Here is a 25,620-nt window from a genome sequence, read left to right as displayed (position 1 = left end):
ACAAGGCAGAGATTGCCCCTCTGTAGATTGTATGACACTGAAAAGATCAACAATACTCTGCGGAAGCCAATAGTTTTTATGATGGAGGCCCTTCATTTTCTTGGTTAGAAAGCATTGTGAAACTCAATAACTGTAGAAACCAAAAGGCCTGGAATAGCTGCAGAAAAACAGACCAAGTATAGCAAATGTACCTGACACAATTTCCTTTCTTTGCGCTTGTATCCAAGTGGTGTAAACCTTATATTCAAACACGAGCGACTCTGTATTGCTTTGAAGTAAAAAATATTTATGTAAAAGTAAATAAAATAAAACTTTTTCTATCCATCTTTAAATCATCATTCATAAAACACTTTTTAAACAGATAAAAACTTTGCTTTACAATCTCAAAGCTTAATGCAGTGTATGTGTTCTATAATATTAGTGTGCTCTACACTAGTTATATTTATACCAGCACATACCTATTAGAACACTAATATAAAACAGTCCAAGTAAATTTATATTTATTTAAGAATTTTTGCATATTCCTGTCCTGTTATGTTCAGGGCATTGCAACATACATAATCTTTCTATCAGAATTATTTTGTATATTTTTACCACCCTGATTAGTTACTAAAACAGCTATATGTAGACTTCATTTTAATGTTATAAATGCTACAACCATGCAATAACAGAATTGTGCAAGTCTATGTTTTTGTTGTTCTTCGTGTCAACTTCGTTATAAATTGGTTAAATACATCTCATCTACGGATGTCAAAGTTGTGGAAGTCAGAAACTATTTAAGACAATGTCTCTAAGAAAACTCTTGTAAGGTAAATAAGTACAATAAATGTTAACTATGTTATATATGATCTAATATAGTCTCATAAGCAACTATACACACATAAATACACCCATTTGTTGATAGAAAACTTTATGCATCAATTGGAAGCACATAACTGCCCAACAAAAAGTATAGTCGCTTTCTGACTTCATCGTACAAATAACATTATAACATCATTCAATAATGGGTATACCTATATGATATCCTCAGATCTCAAGGTTGTGTACTAAAAATAATACTGCACTAGACTTGAACTATTAACATACTTTAGACTTTAACTATTAACAAGCATTGTGGTCATTCGAGTTGTGCTAAATGTTTGGACAGGTACATACCAAAGGGGGAACTTTACTTAATGAAAAGACAAATATGTGCTGAATACAACAGAATGATCTCATCCCTGGGCCTAAATGCCATACCCTTGCTTATAAGCTGTGCAATGAGAAAAGACTTTGGGGGGAATTCAATAAGGCTAACATGGTAACGTTTTCTGTGTTCGCATCAACAGTGATATTTTAATTCTGTAAAATCTGTGTAGCAATGTGCACATACATGCATTCACGCACATCAATGGAAAGTTTTGTGGAATGTAAATTTCAGCATAAGTAGCTTAATTTTATGCTAATGAACCAATGCAATACTGTGGAGCAATCCAACAATGGTACACACAGCCATGTAGGCTCTGTGCCTGTGTTAGAAGTGTACATGGAAATGTTCCATGTACTGACCCCTACATGGAAGCAAGGGCATGCAGAAGTCCTGAAATATATAAAGAATGCCCATGAAAAGCTAAACATATGCATTTAATGGCCAAAGATGTCCAAAAGAATTAGGGGATGTGTCAGATCACTATACATTTATAATTTTGTTTTCGCACAATTTTCTACAGTGCACCACTATGCGCAAATCATTTGAAAAGAAATCACAGAAATGTTATCTAAAAGATGGATAATATTCTGCACTGTGTCTTTAACTCCGTGCTCCCATACTGTTGCCCAGCTCACACGGTTACTATCCATGTAGCTGTAAGCATAGTTATTATGCAAATTATGTAAAAAAAGCAGTGGGTTTGTTGAAAAAAGCAGGGACCATGTAGGGCTGTTCACTTCATGTAAGCTCCTACATGGTGTTTATGTTTCCCATAGTTGTTGATGACATCAGGAGTGCTTGTGAGGTAACTTTGTTGTTATTTTCTTGGGTCTTCTGTATGTGTGTGTGCAGTGTACTGCTTCACACAAACAGCAATGATTATGCAATTCTTTTTTGTGTGAGCAGAGGGAGAAAAGGACCTGTACTGATTGGCTAGACAGAGGGACCAAGCTGGGAAAGATGTGCAGCAGGTAAGTGTGATAAAGGACAGTGAGGGAAACGTACTCACAAGCGAGGAGAGTGTGTTGAGCAGATGGAAAGAGTACTTTGAGGGGCTGATGAATGAAGAGAATGAGAGATAGAAGGTTGGATGATGTGGGGATAGTGAATCAGGAAGTGCAGCAGATTAGCAAGGAGGAAGTCAGGACAGCTATGAAGAGGATGAAGAATGGAAAGGCTGTTGGCCCAGATGACATAACTTTGGAAGCATGGAGATGTTTAGGAGATATGGCAGTGGAGTTTTTAACCAGATTGCTTAATGAAATCTTGGAAAGTAAGAGGATGCCTGAGGAGTGGAGAAGTGTTTTGGTGCTGATTTTTTAAGAATAAGGGTGATGTACAGAGCTGTAGTAACCACAGAGGGATTAAACTGATCAGTCACAGCGTAAAGTTATGGGAAGGAATAGTGGAAGCTAGGTTAAGAAGGGTGATGATTAGTGAGCAGCAGTATGGTTTCATGCTGGGAAAGAGCACTACAGATGAAATGTTTGCTCTGAGGGTGTTGATGGAGAAGTATAGAGAAAGTCAGAAGGAGTTGCATTGTGTCTTTGTGGACTTAGAGAAAGTATATGACAGGTTGCCTAGAGAGGAGTTGTGGTATTGTATGAGGAAGTCAGGAGTGGCAGAGAAGTATGTATGAGTGGTACATGATATATATGAGGGTAGTGTGACTGTGGTGAGGTCTGCAGTAGGAGTGCCAGATGCATTTAAGCTGGAGATGGGATTACATCAAGGATCAGCTCTGAGCCCTATCTTATTTGCAGTGGTGATGGACAGGTTGACAGATGAAATCAGACAGGAGTTCCCGTGGTCTATGATGTTTGCCGATGACATTGTGATCTGTAGTAAGAGTAGGGAACTGGTTGAGGAGACCCTGGAGAGGTGGAGATATGCTCTATAGATGAGAGGAATGAAGGTCAGCAGGACTAAGACAGAATATATGTGTGTGAATGGGAAAGAGTACAGTGGAATGGTGGGGAATGCAGGGAGTAGAGTTAGTGAAGGTGGATGAGTTTAAATACTTGGGAAAAGAGGTGAAGAAGACAGTACAGGCAGGGTGGAGAAGAATGTCAGGAGTGATTTTTGGCAGAAGGGTACCAGTAAGAGTTAAAGGGAAGGCCTACAAGAGGGTATTGAGACCAGCTGTGCTATATGGGTTGGAGACAGTGGCACTGACAGAAAAGCAGGAGTCGGTGCTGCTGGTGGCAGAGTTAAAGATGTTAAGATTTGCGTTGAGTGTGATGAGGATGGACAGGATTAGGAAACAGTATATTAGAGGGTCAGCTCAGGTTGGATGGTTTTGAGACAAAGCCAGAGAGGTGAGATTGTGTTGGTTTGGACATGTGCTTTGGAGGGATGCTAGGTATATTGGGCAAAGGATGCTAAGAATGGAGCTGCCAGGTATGAGGAAAAGAGGAAGGCCTAAGATAAGGTTTATGGATATGGTGAGAGAAGACATGCAGGTGGTTGGTGTGACAGACCAAGATGCAGAGGACAGGAAGAAATAGAAACAGATGATCCATTGTGGTGACCCCTAATGGGAACAGATGAAAGAAGAAGAAAATTTGTGTGAGGAGACCACCAACATACCAGACATGAGCTAGACATACAAAAATAGATTCCAGATGCATTTAATCAATTCTGGTGAGAATTTCTGGCCATCATGCAAACCCAGTAAGTGGGGCTGTGCTCTATTAATTCCCTCCAGTTAAAGGCCTTTGCTTGACTACTCCTGTGGCGACAGCTGTTAGGTATTGGACTGGGGCGCAGATAGTCTTGGGTTCTAGTATCATACTGTGCTGACATTGTAGGTCATAGAGATAAAGTGTAATTATCAGTAATTAGTGTATACTGCATGTATCATGACAGGGATGAAATTATATCAGTTTTTACATGATTCACTTTCATTATGCACAGCTGCTCTCTGCTGCATGTTAGTGTACATAGCAAAATACTGGGCACTGCAGCAGGAGTTTTAAATCCTGTTAATTATATCCTAAGCAGGTGAATGTCATTTAAATTAGCCAATCCCTTATGGTGGTCCTACTCAAAAAATGTGCAAAGTATGCATACAACCTACATTTTGATTTTCCTTAAATACTTCAACAACTTTGGAGTAGAGACTTGGATATTTTAACTGAGACAATGCTAGGGGTTACTGCAGCTATTCTATAGCTGTATGTGCTAGAGGCTGAAGTCAGTGCTGCTGGTGCTGGTGACAATAGGCCTAGGTCAAGAAGGAGAAGAGTATACAGGTCCAGGGTAACTTTCCAGGTGCTACCTGAGCTGGAGATTGTAGAGCGCTAAAAGGCTGACAGGGACACATTACAAGAGCTCTGTGAGCTCTGCTGGTCTCAACTCAGAGCCAGAGCCAACTGAGGGGAACCCATCCCAGTGAAAACTAAAGTATGTGTAGCCCTTAGAATGTTAGCTACAGGTACTTTTCAAAGACCAACTGGGGGCATGATGGGAGTGTGACAAGCATCAGCATCCAGAATACTCCAGTTCCAGGATGCTATACTCATACATATAAGTGACCACATATATTTTTCCCTCACTGCTGAGGAGAGGACCAGCAATATGCAACACTTCTGTCATGTAGAGCAGCACCCCGAAGTACTAAGTGCTACAGATTGCACTCATATACACATCAAGGCACCACCTGATGAGCAGGTAGAATCTACATTAACGGCAAGGGATACCACTCCATCAACTGCCAAGTCATGTGCAATGCCCAGGGAATTATCTTGAATGTGTGTGCTAGCAGCCCTGTCAGTTATCACAACTCCCATATTTGGGGCACATCACAGCTGTACCATACCCTTGCTGGGGGGACATTCCGCAAGGCCATTTACTGGATGATGCTGGCTATGCCCTGGAACTGTGGATGATGACACTCATCAGAAATGCACACACTCCCACAGAAGAACACCATAATGAGGCACATGCAACAAACTAGGAACATCATAAAGCATGTGTTTGGGCTTCAGAAGTCATAGTTCTGGTGCTTAGATATATCCAGTGGAGCCTAGCAGTATATCCACGCATATTTGCACAAATATTTATAGTATGTGCTATGCTCTATAATCTAATCCTGTGGAAACAGCTGAAACAGGATCAGCAATGGGAAGGGACACACATCCCCCACCCATGCCTAGGTCACCACAGTTACAGTCACAGAAGGACTCTGAGGAGTAACCCTTAGCTGCTGCCCCTATAGGCAGATGTAGGCGTGCACAGTATGCCCTTGCTTTGGCTAAGAGACAATGCATACCACATTCACTAACCACATAAGGACCTAGGGACTAATTCTTCCTTAAAAATACATTAAAATTGATGCCAGGCAACTCACACAACCTTTATCTATCCATGTATTGGCTGTATACTGTTTGCATCACACAGAGTCAGCCCTGAACTAAAGGTGTGTCAACTGTCACATTTTCAAGGTAAGGCTTGAACCTAGATTGTAGTATTGAAGACTGTTATGACATATCCTTGTATGTCTGACCTTGTTACAGTATGCAAATATAAAGTGGTGCTTTTGTAGAGAGGTTAACACATGAGTACAGACACATATTATTACAATGTTACAATATGTAATTATTATGCGTCAGGCATGAAACACTCACACAGTCCAACCACAGCTGAATACTGGTACATCATGCAAGAGAGAAGTTAGGAAGTGAGTCTAGTCCACTGCAGTTTCTGACTTCAGACTAGTTTGTATCCTAACAATAAATGTATCTTTTCCCCACCCCCAAAAAACAGGATTGTAATATAGAGAGATGTATATTTGTAATCATATTTATGACAGGAGTTTTGTCTACTAACTGATCTATGTCCAAATATAATGCAGAAAGTACTTGTACAATATACAATGCATGCCAAGTATTATAGCTCTCAACTGTCCAAATTTCTGAAGAATGTCCATTTTTTTACATCATATTTTGTCTGTTTCTCATAAAATGTTGGTTTTTACAAACTTATTGGTAAATCATTGAGAATGAAGTTAGAAAATAATGACATACATTTGATTTGTGGATGTTATACCCTTCAAAAAATTCATGCTAATCCAAAATCTATTATCCTATCAACATTCTAAGTCTGTAAGGGCAATATGTAAACATTGACCATACTTTTGCCGCTTTTTTCCTACATTAATTATGGCTTTGTCCAGATTTCTTCCTCTAAGAGGTTGAGAGGTTGCATTGCCTAATGAGTTTAATTTCAGCAAGATCAGAAATGATCAAGATAAAGAAGTCAGGCAATAATTATTTTATTACAGTAAAATTAGATAATACATATATAAAACAACATAGTATAAATTAAATAAAACAATTCATCATAGCATATCAAGAAATAACATAATTAATATATCACCAGTAAAGTTAAAAGCTTCATCCTTGCCAACACTTTCACTGGGAAGCCCCCTTTCGGACAAGCAGGAGTCTCTATCTGGTAAGTCCCTGGGTAGTGTGTCTACTCCACAGGTGAGGCTTCTGTCTGACCAAGCAGAAAGTCCTGTCATTTAAAAGCTATGTGTGTTGACACACACAGGATTAGCAAAGATTGTGTTGAAACAAAATATAGGCATTGGTCAGATGCCCAGGAATGCTCCAAGTACGTCTGCTATTTCCCGTGGTTAACTGAAAACATAAAGGAATGTGTAAAACAAGTCTCAGGGTCATGGAGCTTGTGCATAAATAAGAAGGAATGTGAAAAACAAGTCATAAAGTAACCTCATTCCCATAGTTATAAAAAAAATAGAAGAAAATACAGCATAAAGAATATTAACCCTTTACTATATCAGTTTTACTATACCAAGTCAGCAGTCAATTCACTTACACTCAAGGTATACCTTTCTTATCACATTCATATCACAGAGATATGCTAACTATTACATCACATACATAAAGCTGTGTTCTTACTGTTCTATATTTCCCAGATGCTTTGTGTGACCTAAAACTACACGTGGAAACATTGCAAACTGAGGGTACAGCATAACTATGTGTACATAAAGCACCAAAATGCATATCAGTGTCCAAACAAACAGTCCAGTGTTTGAAAACAAATGCAATAAAAGCACCAAGTACGCTGCTTCAAGCACAAATGAAGAAAAAGTCCCCAAGGTGATCAGATACTGAAAAAAAACACTCCTTTAATAAAACATTGCATGTATTGAGCACTTTCATCCACATTAAGTGGACTTCATCAGAATACATATTATAAACTACTGAAGGTTTATATAACATTTTACTTTGGCGCCAGTAGTTACTGAACCAATGAAAATTTAAGAACTCTTAAAGAAATATTACTATTTGAGTTCTAAGAATCAAAGATCTCCATTGTTTATGTATCCACTTGTAAATATTAACCTTTACTATAACATACAATTTAATCATAAATAATGTGTTCATAAACATATAAATTCATATATATAAATCATAAACATATTAAAACATTTTAAAAAAAATTAAAAAACATGAAGCTATGTTGATAAACCCAACAAGTTTAAACATTGTTAAAGTGGTTGTTGTGAAAAAAATATTTAAAAAAAATAATAATCCATGACAATTATAATTTTTGTACCATTAAATTGCACATTAACATACTTAATAAAATACTTATTTCCAGCCAAAAATCATGTGTGTGCATGGAGAATAGGCTTAATGGGGATATTGTCATTCAGCCATGGGGGTGTAGAGGCATCCAATAATAGCTGCCACTTAATTTCTTTCTCCCCAGTATAACTTTGATATTACCTCCCCTGGGGTTCATATATACCAGCTCTAATATGCCAAATTTAAAAACATGATTTTCCCCTTTAGTTTCTATATGTATGTACAAAGTATTATTATGATCCTTTTTCCTAATATTGTAAATGTGATCATAAATTCTATTTTTTAAAACTCTGTCTGTTTTTCCTACATACCTTTAGTAGTTTATAATATGTATTCTGATGAAGTCCACTTAATGTGGATGAAAGCACTAAATACATATAATGATTTATTAAAGGAGTGTTTTTTTAGTATCTGATCACCTTGGGGACTTTTTGTTCATTTGTGCTTGAAGCAGCGTATTTGGTGCTTTTATTACATTTGTTTTCATATCTGTACATAAACTTAACAACCATCCATGTGTTTCCTCACCACCAACCTCAATGACAATCATTGCAAGCAAGGGATCTCCTTAATTCGACAGAACATACATCTAACACAAAACAAAGGTGTAATACATAATGTTGTGTGCTCCCTCATGGACACAGCCATATAGTTGTGCTCACAGACTTGCACTGCCAAAGTCAAATATCCAAATGTGCTCAATAAGGGACTTGTGTTGTTACACAGCTAGGCTTTTAAACAGTATACTACTGTTAGTGTAGCAGCCTCAGATGACACTAAGGAGTGAGGTGCATATTCAAGTCTCCCAAACTGGTGTTCCCCACATCCTTTGATGATGTCATCTACTATAAGTTCACCTTCAGTCTTATTACAGTCAGACTTGTGCTGTGGCACTTGTATTAAGAACTGTGTTCTGTAGTCTGTGCACTTAGATAGGTAGGGGTTTGGTTCTCACTGCAGTAGTGTGTGTGTGTGTGTGTGTGTGTGTGTGTGTGTGTGTGTGTGTGTGTGTGTGTGTGTGTGTGTGTGTGTGTGTGTGTGTGTGTGTGTGTGCGTCTCTCCATAAGAGAGAGTGGAAGTGTGAATTCCAAGCAGAAGTCTCCAATGGTGTGTTTTTGTGCTTGCACAACATCCATGTCAACTAGTCTTGCAATTTCTTGTCCCCCACAAGGCCTGCTGATGTCACCTACTATAAGATCACCTACAGTCCTGTTAAACTCAGACTTGTGTCATTAAGTACTGTGTTCTGTATTCTGTAAAGATAGATAGGCAGGGGTTCTAATCTCATTGCAGCTAATTTGGTGTGTGTGTAAGCTGTTGGTGGACATCACAGAGAGCATTTTACAGAAGCCTATGGGACACTGTTCTCTTGTCTTCAACAAATACTGCTGAAGTCATCAGCTATATCAGATTATTGGATATGTGTTCATCACAACTGGTCATGGATACCCACTGGCCTGGCAGACAGGTAGATGTCACCTCATCCAATATAAGATAGACAACAATGACATTCCCTTTATTGTATGCACAAACATCATGACATGTCTTTGCAATGGTGATGGACAAGTTGACACATGAGATCACACTGGAGTCCACATGGAGTATGATGTTTGCGGATGATATTGTGATCTGTATTGAGAGTAGGGAACAGGTTTAGGAGACCCAGCAGAGGTGGAGTTATACTTTACAGAAGAGATTAATGAAGGGCATCAGGATTAAGAATATATGTGCATGAATGAGATGGAAGATAGAGGAATGGTGAGACTGCAGGGAGTAGAGTTGGCAAAGGCATATAATTTGAAATACTTGGGATCAACAGTTCAGAGTAATGGTGAATGTGGAAGACAAGTAAAGAATGCAGTGTATGCAGGGTAGAGTAGGTGGAGAAGAGTGTTTGGAGTGACTTGTGACATATGGGTACCAATAACACTGAAAGTATGTCTACAAGATGGTAAGAGCACCAGCTATGTTATATGGGTTAGAGACAGCACTGACAAAAATATAGGAGTCATAACAGTAGCTGGAAGACTTCAGATGTCAGAATTTGCATTGGGTGTGCTGAGGATGGACAGGATTAGTAATTAGTATATTAGAGTGTCAGCTCAGGTTGTACGGCTTGGAGACAAAGTCAGACAGGTGAGATTGCATTGCTTTGGACATGTGCTGAGGAGTGATGCTGGGTATATTGGCAGAAGGATGGTAAGGATGGAACTGGCAGGTAAGAGGAAAAGAGGAAGGCTTAAGATAAGGTTTATGGATGTGGTGACTGAGGACATGCAGGTGGTTGGTGTGACAGATCAAGATGCAGAGGAAAGGAAGAGATGGAAGCAGATGATCTGCTGTGCCGACCCCTATGGTTGTAGCCAAAAGAAGAAGAAGATTAACATGGCATCTGTTTTTGGAGAAATCCCAACTGTACACTTGTGGCAGGAGTGTACAGTAGGAGTATCTATTTGATGATGAGTGTTTCTGGACTCAGTGTGAGCTTTAACAGCATTTCCTTGTATTACCTGGTCTTTTCTGGTTTTTGTGCAGAGGGCTTAACACTTTGCCCTAATACATACAGAAATGCCAATGCACTTATTTTCCAATACATTTGACTGCGGCTATGTAGCAGAGCAGATCCTCAACAACTCTAACTAGCTGTCATACCTTCTGTTACATAACAAGCAACAATTAAACCACTTACCTGTCAATAACAGAACTATAGATCCATGTTATGAAGGACCTCCTAATGTACACCACATAGGTTAGTCCCCTGAAAATACCACTCAGCTTACTTATCCTCCTTCCTTTTGCATTAACTATGCAGATACCTGGTTCAAACCTATAAATTCTCTCTGTTTCTCCTGCTAGGCTGGTTGACATGAGTTTTTTGACTCAGTGCAGATAATGTCTCATCTGGATAATTATAGGAGGACAAACTCACTTGCACATTCTTACTTGGAGTTTTCAAACTGAAATGCCATGGAAAAAATAGTGCAACACCCCACAAGGGTCTGTAATCTGTCAGACCTGTTCGTCAACAATATAGGTGAACAATGTAATGACAAATGTTTAGTGCCTGCACTGTTAATCCCACCATAAAGCAGTATGTTTAGAAGCTGGAATAGCTACTGAACTCCTTATAGGAGGGGTCAGGTTCAAAAACATCACCCAAGGTAACTCCCCCTTCTAAGGGATGGTTAATCAACTTCCATGCTCAAGTTTCTACAAATGATATTGACAGCTGTAGTAAGTTGCACCATGATGCTCTGTCTACACAGCTCCACAAATGTATACACACAGCCATGCCTGATAGGCTCAAAGACAGATCCACCAGAAAATACAAACCATACTGGTGGATGTCTGTCATAACGTCGTTATACAGTAAGTGAAAGAAGCTGCTGTTTACAAATACAACATGGACAAAGCAGTCTTAGAAGGCCACTCCCCTCAGTGTACCCAAACAAATAAGACACCCTGAAAAACCCTTATATAACAACTATACTAATACCTTATAAACATATCTAGGAATAACCATATTCCTGTCTTCATTTACATCTGCAAACTGATATATATCACTCAGATGTCTTTTGAACTAATTCTGGATGGTACTATACACACTGACCCACTGTAAATTCCAAACCTGCTAGCAGACACAGTTGGCTGAAAAGTGTTCTCCCTCCCAAATCCAAGCTTATTTCATGTGTGTATCATCACCTCCAAACTGTGCTATCTAAAAAGAGCAAGTTATCACTGCTCTCTCCAAGACTAGGTGCACACTCTCCATGGGACCAGATGGCATTCTGGGCTGTGTTGTTCAGGTACTGCAACAGTAAGCTACTCCACTAGGCACCATATTCAACCACAGTCTGAGTACTGCTGTTGTCCACAGTGAATGGAATACAGCAACCATTTTCCACTCCCACAGTGGTGGGTAGGCAACATATAAGTAAAATTATAGACCCATAGCTTTACTTAACCTCTGCTCGAAGGCAATGGAAACAATTTTCATGCATCTCAGACAAAAGGTCATAGGTGACCTTCAAACAGTAGATCTATTCCAGTTAGCTGTTCTCAAGGGTAGCTTGTGCCTGCAAAACTATGGGAATTCAAGACTGTGAGCAGAGACATAGACAGAAATGTGCACTTATCCTGTGTTGACTTGGCCAAGTCCTTCAACACAATCCAACATTCAGTCTCAGTGAGAAACTAACCAAGGTGAATATCACACCTTGTGTTATCAGATGTGCTGAACATGGGATCACAGACCATCAACACTCAGTCAAATTGTGAGACTTAAACTCAAGCAGCAGACCTATCACCTGTGTGGTAACAGATGTGTCAGTGCTGTCTCCTCTCTTGTTTGCCATACACTTCTCAAAAGTCCAAAATAAAAGAGGATCTCTGGCAAAACATCTTTGTGTCATTAATGACTGCTGGCCAAGCCATGGATGTTATAACAACTGCACAAACATGCATCAGCATACCCTGTGGTAATCACAAATGTTCCTGCTTATTAAAAAATAACCCAGAGTACATTATTCCCCAATTTTGTATCAATATACCTTCCAACACATGTTGACTGTAACGTGTGTAGTGTGGGGAGGAAGGCATTCTACATCTTACATCTGATTAGCAAAGGCATTACACCGAGAACAATTTATTGTTATCAATCCCCTATACTCATCCCTCATCAGTCCTATTAATGAATATAATCCTCCCTTTGATATGTATTGTCGCAGACACCTGCAGCAAGTTGACAGACCTCAGACAGTTCTGATTAATAAAACATCAGAGGCTCTCCAACATGTATCTTCTGTGGGCATATTGAAGTAGCTGTCAGTGTAAGCAGTATCATATATATAGCTTTGAGGCAGATTACATATGCATTACATGTCTGTCTGTGGCCTAATTGGGATGAATATGCTGCACATCATTAAGTCATATGGGACTACAGTCACCTGTTCCAGGGACCTCGGTCTACACTATGACATACATATGACATGCTGGAAACACACATACATCTCTCAAAGGTTATCAGTCCTCTGCATTAGACTTCCATTCCATGTCAAGCAGGCACCTCCATTAACCTGTTTAAGTACAAGCTGGCTGACTTGATGTGAAAATGTTATCTGCCTAGATCATTGCTGATTCTCTCCTGGATGTGGGGGGTCCTTTCTAGAAGAATCATGGCCATGCTTTATATCTGCCATTGTATATTATGTTGTGATGTATCAACTATGCATCTAGACACCATCAGGTCAATACCCTAGTCACAGCTTATGAACCTCAGAACCTATGGGGATGCCCATGAAAAAAATATATACTGTATCACTGTTCTGAAGAGATTGTCTGTTGTGTTGATATACAATCCAGAGCTCAGAATCTGATGGGCTGCCTTTGGATGTACACACATAAGTTTGCACTAAACAATCCTTAAAGAGAACGTTAGATATATTGGACAAGCTACACCTAAATAAATCCCAATCCCTCTGGGCTACATGCTCTAGGGACCTAAACCTTGTCACCACAATAAACAGGACATAATGGAGGGATAGATTCCTGTCCCAGAGACTTTCTATATTCTGGAACAAGCTACCCATCTATGTCAAGCAAAGTTCCTCATTAGCACTCTTCAAGGAAAATCTTGATAGTGGATGAGAAATAGGAAATACACCCTGGGGATCACTTCTGTGGCCCTGCTCGACAGGGGCACAGGAAATTAACTTTCTTGGGTGGCATAAGCCAGGGAACCTTGTTGGCTAGGCTTACTTAGGCCCTTGGGCCGATAGCCTAGTACTTACCTATGAACCTATGAGACACATTTCATTGACTGACTTCACAAGCATTACAAAATTATCAACTAGAAAGTAGAGAGATTATTATGCTAGCAACTGTCTAAATGACTAAGTACAATATAACTGACAGGTACAATTATCAGACCAACAGCACAAACGGAGATATAAAATACATATTAATATAGGTAGTCACCCTGTGCATCAGGCACATAGCTTTAGTATCCCTGAATCCAAAAGCTAGACAACAAGGATGTGCAACAGTCATCATCACTTCCACAGGGTGGTTTGTGGGGGTGCCAGAGGCCTAGGCTGACACAAAAGGTTGGTGAATGCCTTTGTGAGTCAGCAATGGTAGCAGCCAAGATGGACCATGCAAATGTAGCATGTGTGTCAGTAGGTGCCTTTAATGTGACATTGGTGTGTGAGTATCTGTGTGAACATAGCCAAGCTCAGTGCTAGCCCTACATGTCTGTATGTTAGACAGCTGTGAGCCATGCATGGTAGAGCTGACAGTTCACTGTCTTCACCCCCAACCACGAGAACTGTCTTTGCCAGGATTTGCACTGGCACCTCCATGCCCAAGTTCAGATGGTGTGCTACTACCTGAGGGTGACTGATGTCTGCTGGATGTGATCCCTTCAAAGGAACGCCCAATACAATGACCCCATAGCCTACTATGTCTAGATGTGGACAGCACACTGTCAGTTGGAGCAGTGGATGTTCTGCCACTACAGGAAGTTGACTGGGCACAGTCACATTGGGTCTCAGCAGATGTAGTTGATGAACTACACCCAGAAGGTTGATGTTTCCCTCTCAGCAGACGTACCATCACACACAATGTGCATTCCATGACAGGTACTCTGTGCTCTCATGAACACATCCCTTTCATAAGTGTCATTGAACCAATCCAGTGCTTCAACAACATGGTGGAGGCAGTCACAGATGTCAGACTGTGCCACATCTAGAATTTTGAGCAGTCTTCTGGAGTGCCGCTCTGAATGTGCCTGTCTGTCCATTATGGCCCTAAACATATGTTGAGTGACACATGAAGAGACACTTGCACCAGGTGTTGGAGGGACAGCAGTACTCCTGCGAGCACCCTTATCAATCTGCCTGTATGGCACCTTGCCAACAGTTTCGCTATGGACAGAGTCAACAGGCACTGAAGCCATGGCAACCATACTTTCCTGGTCTATGTCCTCGCACTCCAACTGTCCAATATCTGTGGCGTTAGTGGACTGGGAATGTGTAGGCATACTAGCTATGTCTAGGGATCCTGAGGGGATGCTGGATGTCAACTTCTTTGTCTAACCCCTGATTGTGCCTCACTTTGGCCACCGTAATCATCAGACTCTGATATGCCACTGATATCATGTGGCACAGGGGACACAGAACCACTTCCATGTTCACCTATGATGACAATAATACCTGCACAACTATACTGCAATACATGTTAAACAATTTACACTGTTGTCATTATTACAGACATTTAAATCTATCAACCACTTAGAGCAATAGTTGTGGACAAAGCCATAAATAATGGATGGACAAAGGCTCAAGAATAGGGATAAATGTGACATAGTGCTCCTACAAACCTAGACAGTTGAGAGAATAGCAGGTTTTGCTTCACCATGACATTTCTGAAAGGTATGTAGTATGAATATGAGATCTGTGTCATATTATTTAATGTCTGCAATCATTGACTTGTCAGTAATCTGCCAGTCAATTGCTATGATCTTAAATATGGGCCAGAAATATGAGTAAAAAATGTGGACATTCGGCAAAAATGTGTACAATGGACAGGTATGCAGACAGTACAGCAATACATACAGCAGGCCTGAGAGGACGCTTTAACAGATATGTAGGAATATATATACAGACATTTGTGAAGGGCAAGCCACTTAGGTCCTTAATTTTGAAGTATCTTCTGTTTCTTCTTTTTCTCCTTTCTCACTTTCTACTTTCCAAAAAAAAAATTCTACGCTTGTTTCCTGCCTTTCCTGTAAATAGTCTAGTCCAGATACAGATTTGCTGTAACCAGGACTGTGTATAGGTTTCTGAGCCCCCAAAGCCTTTCTGTGTTGGAGGGAAGCCTTTTAGCTTATCAGTGGGAGTGGCAAGCACTAGGTATCCTATCTACCACAGGAGTGGTTTCTGGCCCAGAAATTGTAGTTTATTGGCCATTTGGGCAGTTTTTCCATCTCTTTCAACTTTCTAGTTTAAAAGCCTGTGTTTGCATTTGTTTCCCACCTTCCCTGTAACTAGTCTAGTCCAGATACAGTTTTGCTTTATCCGGGACTGTTTGTAAGCTTCTGAGCCCCCAAAGCCTTTCTGTGTTGGAGGGAAGCCTTCTAGCTTATCAGTGGGAGTGGTAAGCTCTAGGTAGTCTATCTACCACAAGAGTGGTTTCTGGCCCAGAAACTGTAGTTTATTGGCCATTTGGCAGTTTCTCCATCTCTTTTAACTTTCTGGTTTAAAAGCCCGCATTTGCACTTGTTTCCTACCTTTCCTGCAACAAGTCTAGTCCAGATACAGATTTGCTGTATCCAGGACTGTTTGTAAGCTTATGCACCCTCCAAGCCTCTCTGTGTTGGAGGGAAGCATTCTAACTTATCAGTGGGAGTGATAAGCACTAGGTAGCCTATCTACCACAAGATCCAGGTACAGATTCTTAGTTTTAGCACTTGGATTTGCTTATCTGTGCTCAGCAATTGTTCAGAACTTGTTAGGACTAAATAAGCTACAAATTACTACAACACTCAACCTTCCTCTTTACCTAGAGGAAAACAGTTCTTGTACTTACTTTCCTCACTTGCTTAGAGAAAAACAGCTCTTATACTCACTTTCCTCACTTGTCTAGAGGAAAGTAGTTTTTTATTCAAGCATGTCCAAGGGTCAGCTCCCAATGTTCTCTCCTGTCTATCTGATGAATCTGGGCATCTTGGGGCAATGTAGCAATTGCCTCATGTACACAGACAACCCTCTCCTCCTACCACCCAACACTACAACCTGTGAGAGATGCACTTATCTAGCCAAACTGGAAGTAAAGCTCTCTCCAACCAAGACTAAACTTGACAGTCAAGAGGAGAAGATAAACACTTGCACCACACCACACTCATCACATAGTCCCACTAAACCTACACCACCAAAATCTACACATAGAATCACAAAAACATTCACAGAGGCTCTCAATAATAATCTGCTCAAGCAACAGAGACCTCCAAAGCAGAAACGTAAGCAACCTCCACCCCCCAACACAACCCAAATGGCACATAGCCAACAGACTCACTGTGCCACTCAACCACAGCTCATAAGGCAAAACAACGTACCCAACACACTAGTCATAGGTGACTCTATAGTCAGGTGCACTGATGTCCCACTCACCAGGCTAAACAAGGAGAACATTACTGTCAGCTGCCTGTCGGGCTTCAAGATCCAGCACATAACCCACGCACTCAGGTCACTCCACAATTACAAATATGACTCTGTCATTGCCCATGTTGTTGTGAATGACCTGAAATGTACCTCCCTGCACTACATGAAGGAGACATGGAAGAGCTCTCCGATCTTGTAGCCCAGGCAGGTATGACCCTAGCCCTGAGTAGCTTCCTGTCATCGCCCAGAATGATACCACAGTACAAGGACAAAATGATTGACTTCAACAATTGGCTAAGCTTCTGGTGTCATTCTAAGGGGATCCAGTATCTGTCTGCCTGGAATGACATGGTCAACAGACCATGATGCTTTACCAGAGATGGCCTGCACCTGTCACCCCTGGGATTCTGGATACTGGCTAAGGCTCTTGCTGCCCCTATAGTGCCTTTTTTAGGCAAGGTTCAAATGAAAAATTCACCACCATAACAGGAAAAGGAAAGCGAAAACTGAGGGTATGCTATTCAATGCTAGAAGTCTAAATCTCAAAATGCACTCACTCGAGACACTCCTTAAAATGGAGAACATTGACATCTGTGCAGTGACAGTGACCTGGTTCAAGGCTCCAGAGAGCAGCCCTGCATTACCAGGCTCTAATTCATACCACACTTTTTGGCCACCTAACCTGGACCGAAACACTAAAGGCAGAGGCATAGCCATATTCATTAAGGATATCCACACCTCCAGGATAGTAGATCAACACAATGCATCCGAAATTATCCAAGTGCAACTAACACTGGGCAAGACTGCAATCCAGGTTGTAGCTTGTTACAGATCCCCCACAATGCCCCAGTATTCCCACTCTTAATTTCTTAAGATACTGGAAAATATTAAGGTACAACCCAATACCTTAATTATGGGTGATTTTAACTACCCCACCATCAACTGGGAAAACTACTCATATACCAACTCATTCACTCAACATTTTCTGGAATTCATAAATTCTAATGCCTTGGATCAGCTTGCCCACACCCCTACCAGGGGCAGCAGTATCCTGGACCTGGTCATTACCAATATGGGTAACCAGTGTTCCATGCCAGAGGCCAGCTCCTCGCTGGTCAGATCCGACCACAAGCTAATCACCCTAGACATCCATATCCCACCTCAGCCCCCTTTAAGGAAACCACTGTCAAAAACTACTCCAAAGCCAACTTCATGCTTCTTAAGACAGAAGTGGCAAACTTCACGACACCCATGCAGAAGGAAAGCAGAGGTACAACTACTGAATCTTCCACAGATGCACTGTATAAGCACATACATGAGTGCATGGATTGTGCCATCCCCAACAGAACCAAGATGATATCCTCCAAAAAAGGAAGCCAATCTGGTGGTCCCCTGCCATAAACAAACTCTACAACAGAAGAAAGAGGCTGTGGCAAAAAAGGTAAAATCCCAAGATTGGAGGAACTCCCTGATCAGCCTCAGCAAGAAGCTGAGATCCCTCATAAAATCCTCCAAAGCCAGTTATGAAAATAGAATCACCACTGATTCCAAAGACAGCCACAAAGCATTCCACAGCTATGTCAAGAATCTCAATGGCAACACTCAGATCTGCTCTGAGCTACAGCACAATGGCACTAAATATACATGACCAACCGATATTGCCAACATCCTGGCAGATAGGTTCAGTCTTAACTTTACCCCCCACTCACCCTCCAAAGGGTCCATCTTAATGCTGGAAGACTGCAAAGCCCCTGTAATCATGGATGAACAAGTAAAGACTGCACTCTCCAAAGCCAAGAACACAGCATCCATGGGACCAGACAACATCCCAGGCTGCATACTGCATGAACTACAGAATAAACTGGTACTGCACCTAAGTACCATGTTCAATCATAGCCTCACCTCAGGCTATGTGCCTACTGAATGGTGCAGAGTGACAGCTATCCCACTCCACAAAGGAGGTGCCACCATGGACCCTAGAAACTACCGCCCAATTAGCTTGATGAGCTTGGTCTGCAAGGTCATGGAATTTATCATCTTGGAGCTTATAAACAAAGAAATAGGTAACTTCCAAACCCTAGACCCCACTCAGTTTGGGTTTGTAAAAGGTAGATAATGTCTACTAAACCTGATTGACTTCTTTGAAGCAGTCACTAGAGCTGTAGTCGAGTGCAAGGTAGTGCACACAGCCTATTTTGACCTCGCCAAGGCTTTCGACACCATCCCCCACTCTGGAATTATAGATAAACTCACTAAACTGGGCATAGATCTCTATGTCACAAGATGGGTGGCCAACTGGCTCACTGACAGAACCCACACAGTAAAAGTAACCGACTCCAAATCCAACTTCAGACCAGTGACGAGTGGAGTACCACAGGGTTCGGTCCTGGGTCCGCATCTACTTCTTTGAAGTGCAGGCCAACACAGAAGGTCTTTGGCTAACAAAGTTCACAGATGACTGCAAACTGGGAGCCATAATAGAATCACCTAATGATGTAGACATTCTACAAAACGGCCTCACAGAGACAGATGATTGGTGTCAAAGTCATGGTCTCAAGCTCAATGCTCAAGAAGTGCATTGTCATCCCCTTTGGGAAAAACTCAGTACCCGTGAACTAAAACATAGGCGGTAACTCAATAAACACTGAAAGTGTGATAAGAGACCTTGGGACACAGGTGGACAGTAGTCTCTCCTTTGATAACCACATCACCACAGTAGTCAGGAAATCCTTCTATGTGGCACACCTCCTCACAAAAGGGTTCTCCTCTAAAAAAAAGGAGGTCATTGTTCCTCTCTACTCACCCCTCATCAGACCCATTATAGAGTACAATGCCCCATTTGGCATGTATCTCACAAGGCACTTACAACAATTGGAAAGGCCACAGAAATACCTCACTAAGAGGATTACTGGCCTCAAACAGATGCCATATGCAGACCATCTCAAAAATCTCCAACTCTACTCCGTCGCATATTGCCTACTCAGAGGCGATCTCTGTCTAACATACAAAGCTATGTCAAACCCAGAGCTGTTGGACATGCTACACTTAAAGGAATCCCAATATCTCCGAGCCACATGCTCCAGGGACCTAAACCTTGTCACCACAATAAACAGAACATGCTGGAGGGATAGATTCCTGTCCCAGAGACTTCCCATACTCTGGAACAAACTAGCCATTCATGTCAAGCAAAGCTCCTCATTGGCCATCTTTAAGAAAAATCTTGATGACTGGATGGGAAATAGAAAATTCACCCCAGGGATCACTTCTGCGGCACTGCTTGACAGGGGCACAGGAAAATAATTTTTTTTGGGTGACGAAAGCCAGGGAACCTTTTTGGCTAGGGTGACAGCCTAGTACCTTCCTATGAAACTATGAACAAGTATTGCACCCTTGTTTTTTTGTAATGTGACCTTGTAATAGCTAGCAATGAAATGAAGTCTAGAGGCTTACATCTTAATTGTTGTTGTGGGAACAACTGTGAGTGTTAACTGCAATAGCTAAGATCCAGGGCTCTAATACTGCAGAATCCTGTCCTTTTTAATGATGTCCCATTTAACATAATAAATTATAGTAGCTGACCTAGTATTTCCTATATCATAATTATTGTCCTGATGGATGAGACAGTCATACTACCTCATATTAATATCTGTATTATTTCACATACTGTGCTTATGTGCTTATTTAGCTTCACCCACCCCTTCTGTGTCTGCTCTCAGAGGGGACCACAGGCCTGATGCCTGGAGCTGATCTACCTAACGGTCCAGGTAGGGTAGGGGCAGCACAGGGGTTGCCACCAGATGGCAGCCCAGAAGTGCTGGGGCTTGGTGCTGGAGCTGGTGGAGCGAGTGTAGGCAGATCACCAGGAACCAGCCTGCCCTGTTGTGCTGTATTAATAACATAAAGAAAAAAACAAAAGCAAAAATGAAATAAAACATGAAACAAATTTAATCAAAGATTTACAAAAAATAAACAAAACTCTAGCATTTTAAAAAGTCTTAATTAATATTAATACATACAGAATGATAAATAATAAAAATGGGAAAGTATTTAACAACGACACAAGATGAAATTATACATGATAAGCAAAACATAAGAAATAATAAAAATGATATACTAAGGGCAAACATGATTAAATAAATAATATTGTAATAATAATAATAATAATAATAATAATGATAATAATAATAATAATAATAATAATAATAATAATAACAACAAACAAATCCTAATAAAAATAAGTAATCCAGAAATAACAAAAAGAAAATATGGGGTGGGGTAAGAGAAAAATAGAGAACATAAGTAATTCAAAATATATACTAAGCTTTAAAAAAAGTTATTGTATTTTGTTACAGTCTAATGTAAACAATAACAACTGCTAAGAATTTTCTTTGCTACTTGGACTACATGTACACTGATTACACTTGACAGCAGGTCATTCAAACCACAGGTCTGGAGATCTGCACTTCAAATGCTATAATGATGAGAACGTAACAATATTGCATTTTTTTATTGATAAAAAGCTAACAAAGTATTGTAATCAGATGAATTTTAAATTTGGGGAGTATGGTATTAGAACCCACAAGCAGTGACTACTGCAATACTGTACTTTTCCATTGGAATACAACATAATGCAAACACTCTTTCCTTTTACACTTTATAGACTCATGGTTCATAGATAGGTTCATAAATTAGTACTAGGTTAACTGCCCTTGCAAGCCATTTTAAGCCTAACCAATTATCCCATGTGAGACTCAAACCCTATACCTTGTGTTTGTAAGGCAAACACCTTAACCATTAGGCCACCCTCCCAACCCCGATGACTATCAATTGAAAATATGCAACTGTTGCGTTGTGTTGCAGACCATACCTCTCCACCTTTTAGAGCAGGATATCGTGACATATCATAAAATATTGGGTGTACAAGGACCCATAATTAGGAACATATTTCAAATATTGTTCTTACACACAATGATAGTTGCATAGGATTTGTGTTAACATAACATTTTGACACTCATTATTTACTGACTTCAATATAAAGTACTTGCCAGACAACAATGAATCCTACAATGCCAAGAGCAAAGCAGTGATTCTTAAATCTGGGTATTCAGCAGAAAGAAGTAGTAATGAAAGCTATGTCATAGAGTAATGCATGCATACTTGCCTTTACGGTTCAGAGGTGCATTTCCAAATTCCTAAAAATGTATGATAATAACAACTAATCCATCTATAACTGTTAGGGATAAAATAACATTAACTTATATAATTATTCTTATTTATCACTTGCTTCTCTCATCCTTGCTAATCACCAATCATGCGACCTCACATTTGAGGCCCTGTTTTCTGCAGTTGTGGAAAAAGGGGAAAAAAAGCATTATGAATTCCAGTGTTTACCATACTCATCTTGAGTATTTGCAGGTAATACATGTAAATCATACTTACACATCACTGAGGTGTTCCCTGCCTGGCAATCCCTGATCCACTGATCAAGAGTATCCCTCTTTCTCCTACAACGGTCATCATAGTGGTGACAATATTGTTCAGTGGTGCAAAACTATCCCAGATTTGTACTGGGACCCAATATAGTCTTCTTGCAGCAGGCATGGGCTATAATTCCTAACCAGGAGCCCAATAAAAACCTTGGACTGATGGACACCCCAGCACTGTGCTCTAAATCACATACCTTCACCAATGCCAGATATTGCTGCACAAGTTAGAGCTCAATGTATAAAGTGCAATTCCTATGAATTCTCCTTTAAATACCATGTTTTTCCAACAATCGTGCTTACTGATAGTGTGCACTGTTTGGATTTTGATACATTTAAAAAAGGTACACACTACTTACCATTGCTTTAACCTATGTTTGAGCGATGCTAAGCGGTGCGCACATTGTTCAAATATATCAGCAAAAACAATCAACAAATACAATTCCATGGTTATTTCCTTACAGTTCCACTTTATGTGGATAAGTTGAAATGTCACAAGATGATAGAAACCAGAAACATCTGCACTCCAGTCCAACACTCAACACATGTCGCCATAGCAGTAGTTACATGATCAATGTATTTGGGTATTCATTGTTAACTTCATGGTATGAGTGTAGTGTGGTGATGCTTACTGGGTTTGAGTGGTGCAGAGCATTGTCCACTAATATTAATCAAAAGCATCCAGTTTCTATTTTTGGATGTCTGGGTCATGTCTGATACATGGGTGAGCCTGCTGCTTAAGTTCAGTAAACATCACCAAGCACCATGGTACATCCTGCAAACATGCGGAAAAAAACAAAAAACAAAAAAATAAAATAGGAGGAAAAGCCAGATTATACAGATGTAAATACTTCTGGCAGGTTCAATAGGGTGTTGGCTTATATTTTTGTGGTGTTCCTCATAAAATTTGTGGTTTTGAGATAATTATTCTGGACTGATGTAAATAAATAATGAGAGACATTTTAGTTTAGGACTTCATACTCTTCAGAAGATGCATGATGAGGGTAGACCATCGGTGCTGTCATGTATACGGATTCATTATCCATGTTGTTCTATGAGGTTTTGTGGCCATCATGACTGGGACATGCTGCAAAACCTCATTTGGGCATGATGCGCATCATGAATATGCACTGCATGCTGCCAACAACACTTTGAAGCTTTGTGCACTAATACACTCCATGTAGGCTCTACAAGGAGCCTACACAGAGTCTATGGAACCTAGCCATGTCTGACAATAGTGAATGCATGTTGATAGAGTTCCCAGATCCATAACCACTGAATCAATCTTCAGAGGTGTGTTGTTATGATAGATATGGCGGTTGTCATGCTTGCCAGAGGAGATTACTATACATTTTTGGCTTTACTTGTAACCCATGATTATGACACCAGCTAATTGTTTGGGAAAGGCCCTCTTAGAGGATCTTGGCATCCTCTGGAGAGTTTATAATGGCATCAAGTTTGCAGTCATTTGCAAACTTAGTCAGCCACAAACTCTTTATATTAGCTTTGACATCAGAGAAGTAATTGCCAAAGAGGAGTGGTTCAAGGACTGATCCCTGGGGTATGCAACTATTGACATGTCTTTTGGAGCAGATAGAACCACCTACTGTAATTTCCTGGGTTATGCCTGTGATCCAGTTTGCTATCTAACAAGTTGCATAGTGATTACAGTTTCTGAAAAATACCTGACTGAGATGGTGCTGAATGACTTTGTGTGCTCTAGATATGCAGCGTATACTGACTTTCTCTCATCCACTTCTTCAGTAACCTTCTTAAAGATGTTGACCAGGCAAACTAGGCAGGATCTATCATTGACAAAATTGAACTGACTTTGGTCAAGAGTTTGTAGATTATCTATGCCCTTGTTTATGAATTCCATAATGAACACACAGTTATCATGTATTTAAACATATTAAGACCGCATGTTGTTGTCAATAAAACTTTGTTGTACATGGGAGTGAGATATTACAAGTATAATTACATATAACTAACCAATTCTTCTCTGTCTTTTCTAAATACACAACATAAGAGCCTTTTTAACAAAGTATTTACCTTAGCATTGCTATCTCATATTTCATTTTAGCATTCAGTACTAATCTAATTTGTTAGTTATTATTTCCACACTCCTGTAGGGCTCAGAATACCTTGTAATAAGAAGTTTTGTTTTTGTTTCTGCTTTGTTTTGGTATGTGGCCTCATTATCTTTCTAATTGAACAATCAGTCTTTTACTTTGTAACTTTTTTCCAGGTATGACATCTTCCTTTAAACTATTTCTTATTTCATCATTTATTTTGGTTTGCCTTCATTAATTTATATTGCTGCCACTTTTTTGTCTCCCTTCTCATCTGATTTTTTTTCATAGCTGATTTAAAAGAGGATAGATTTAACAAATGGTGAAGTGTTTCTGATAGGTAGTTAGTTGATCCTCTGCTAGAGTGGCTTTTTTTAACCATTTGCATTTCACTTTTAACTGTCATAATTTAATTTAGAGCATATTTTTGACCATTTCTGTTTCCTGGATTTTAACATATTATTCCACAGCATGTTGAAAAAATATAATTAATAAAAAGCACATACAAAAAATTGCATGAAAGGCTCTCATCTGCATATTTTGCTTCTCCCACTAATAACATATTTGTATGAAACTTGTAAACATATCTATTTCTTTTTCTGTCCATTTATTTTGATATGGTGATATGTTACCATTTCTTTCTGCACCCTTCTCTCCTTTTGTATGTAATTATTTATTAAGGTCTTATTTTATTTATTTTATTTAACATTTGTTCACTATGTAAGTGACTTGATACAAGACTCTTTTCAGCTATGACCCAGACACTAATACAAATGCAAACATACACTCATCTGTATTTACTGCTACAGAGAGAATAACAACAGATACAGTAAATAAATGTTACAAAGGCAATTAATTTCAAGTTTCTGCAGTCTCAATGGTCTTGATAATGCCTTGAAGGAACTAATACATTTACAGACATATTGCTAACCACATCATTTTTTCACATGAACATTGTAGGCAAGTCATGAATTTCTGTAATTGCAGTCGAAATCTATGCAGACACATTATACAGTGTTCGTCATACAAGCACATTCATAGTTTTTCATTAATTTCTTTTTATAAGCTTCTGCTAAGAAATGGAAGAGTGTCATAATG

Source organism: Protopterus annectens, chromosome 12.part0, assembly GCF_019279795.1.
Source record: "Protopterus annectens isolate FY-2018-M chromosome 12.part0, PAN1.0, whole genome shotgun sequence".
Taxonomy (NCBI): domain Eukaryota; kingdom Metazoa; phylum Chordata; order Ceratodontiformes; family Protopteridae; genus Protopterus; species Protopterus annectens.
The sequence above is the reverse complement of the archived record's forward strand: the minus strand, read 5'-3'. Positions refer to the sequence as shown.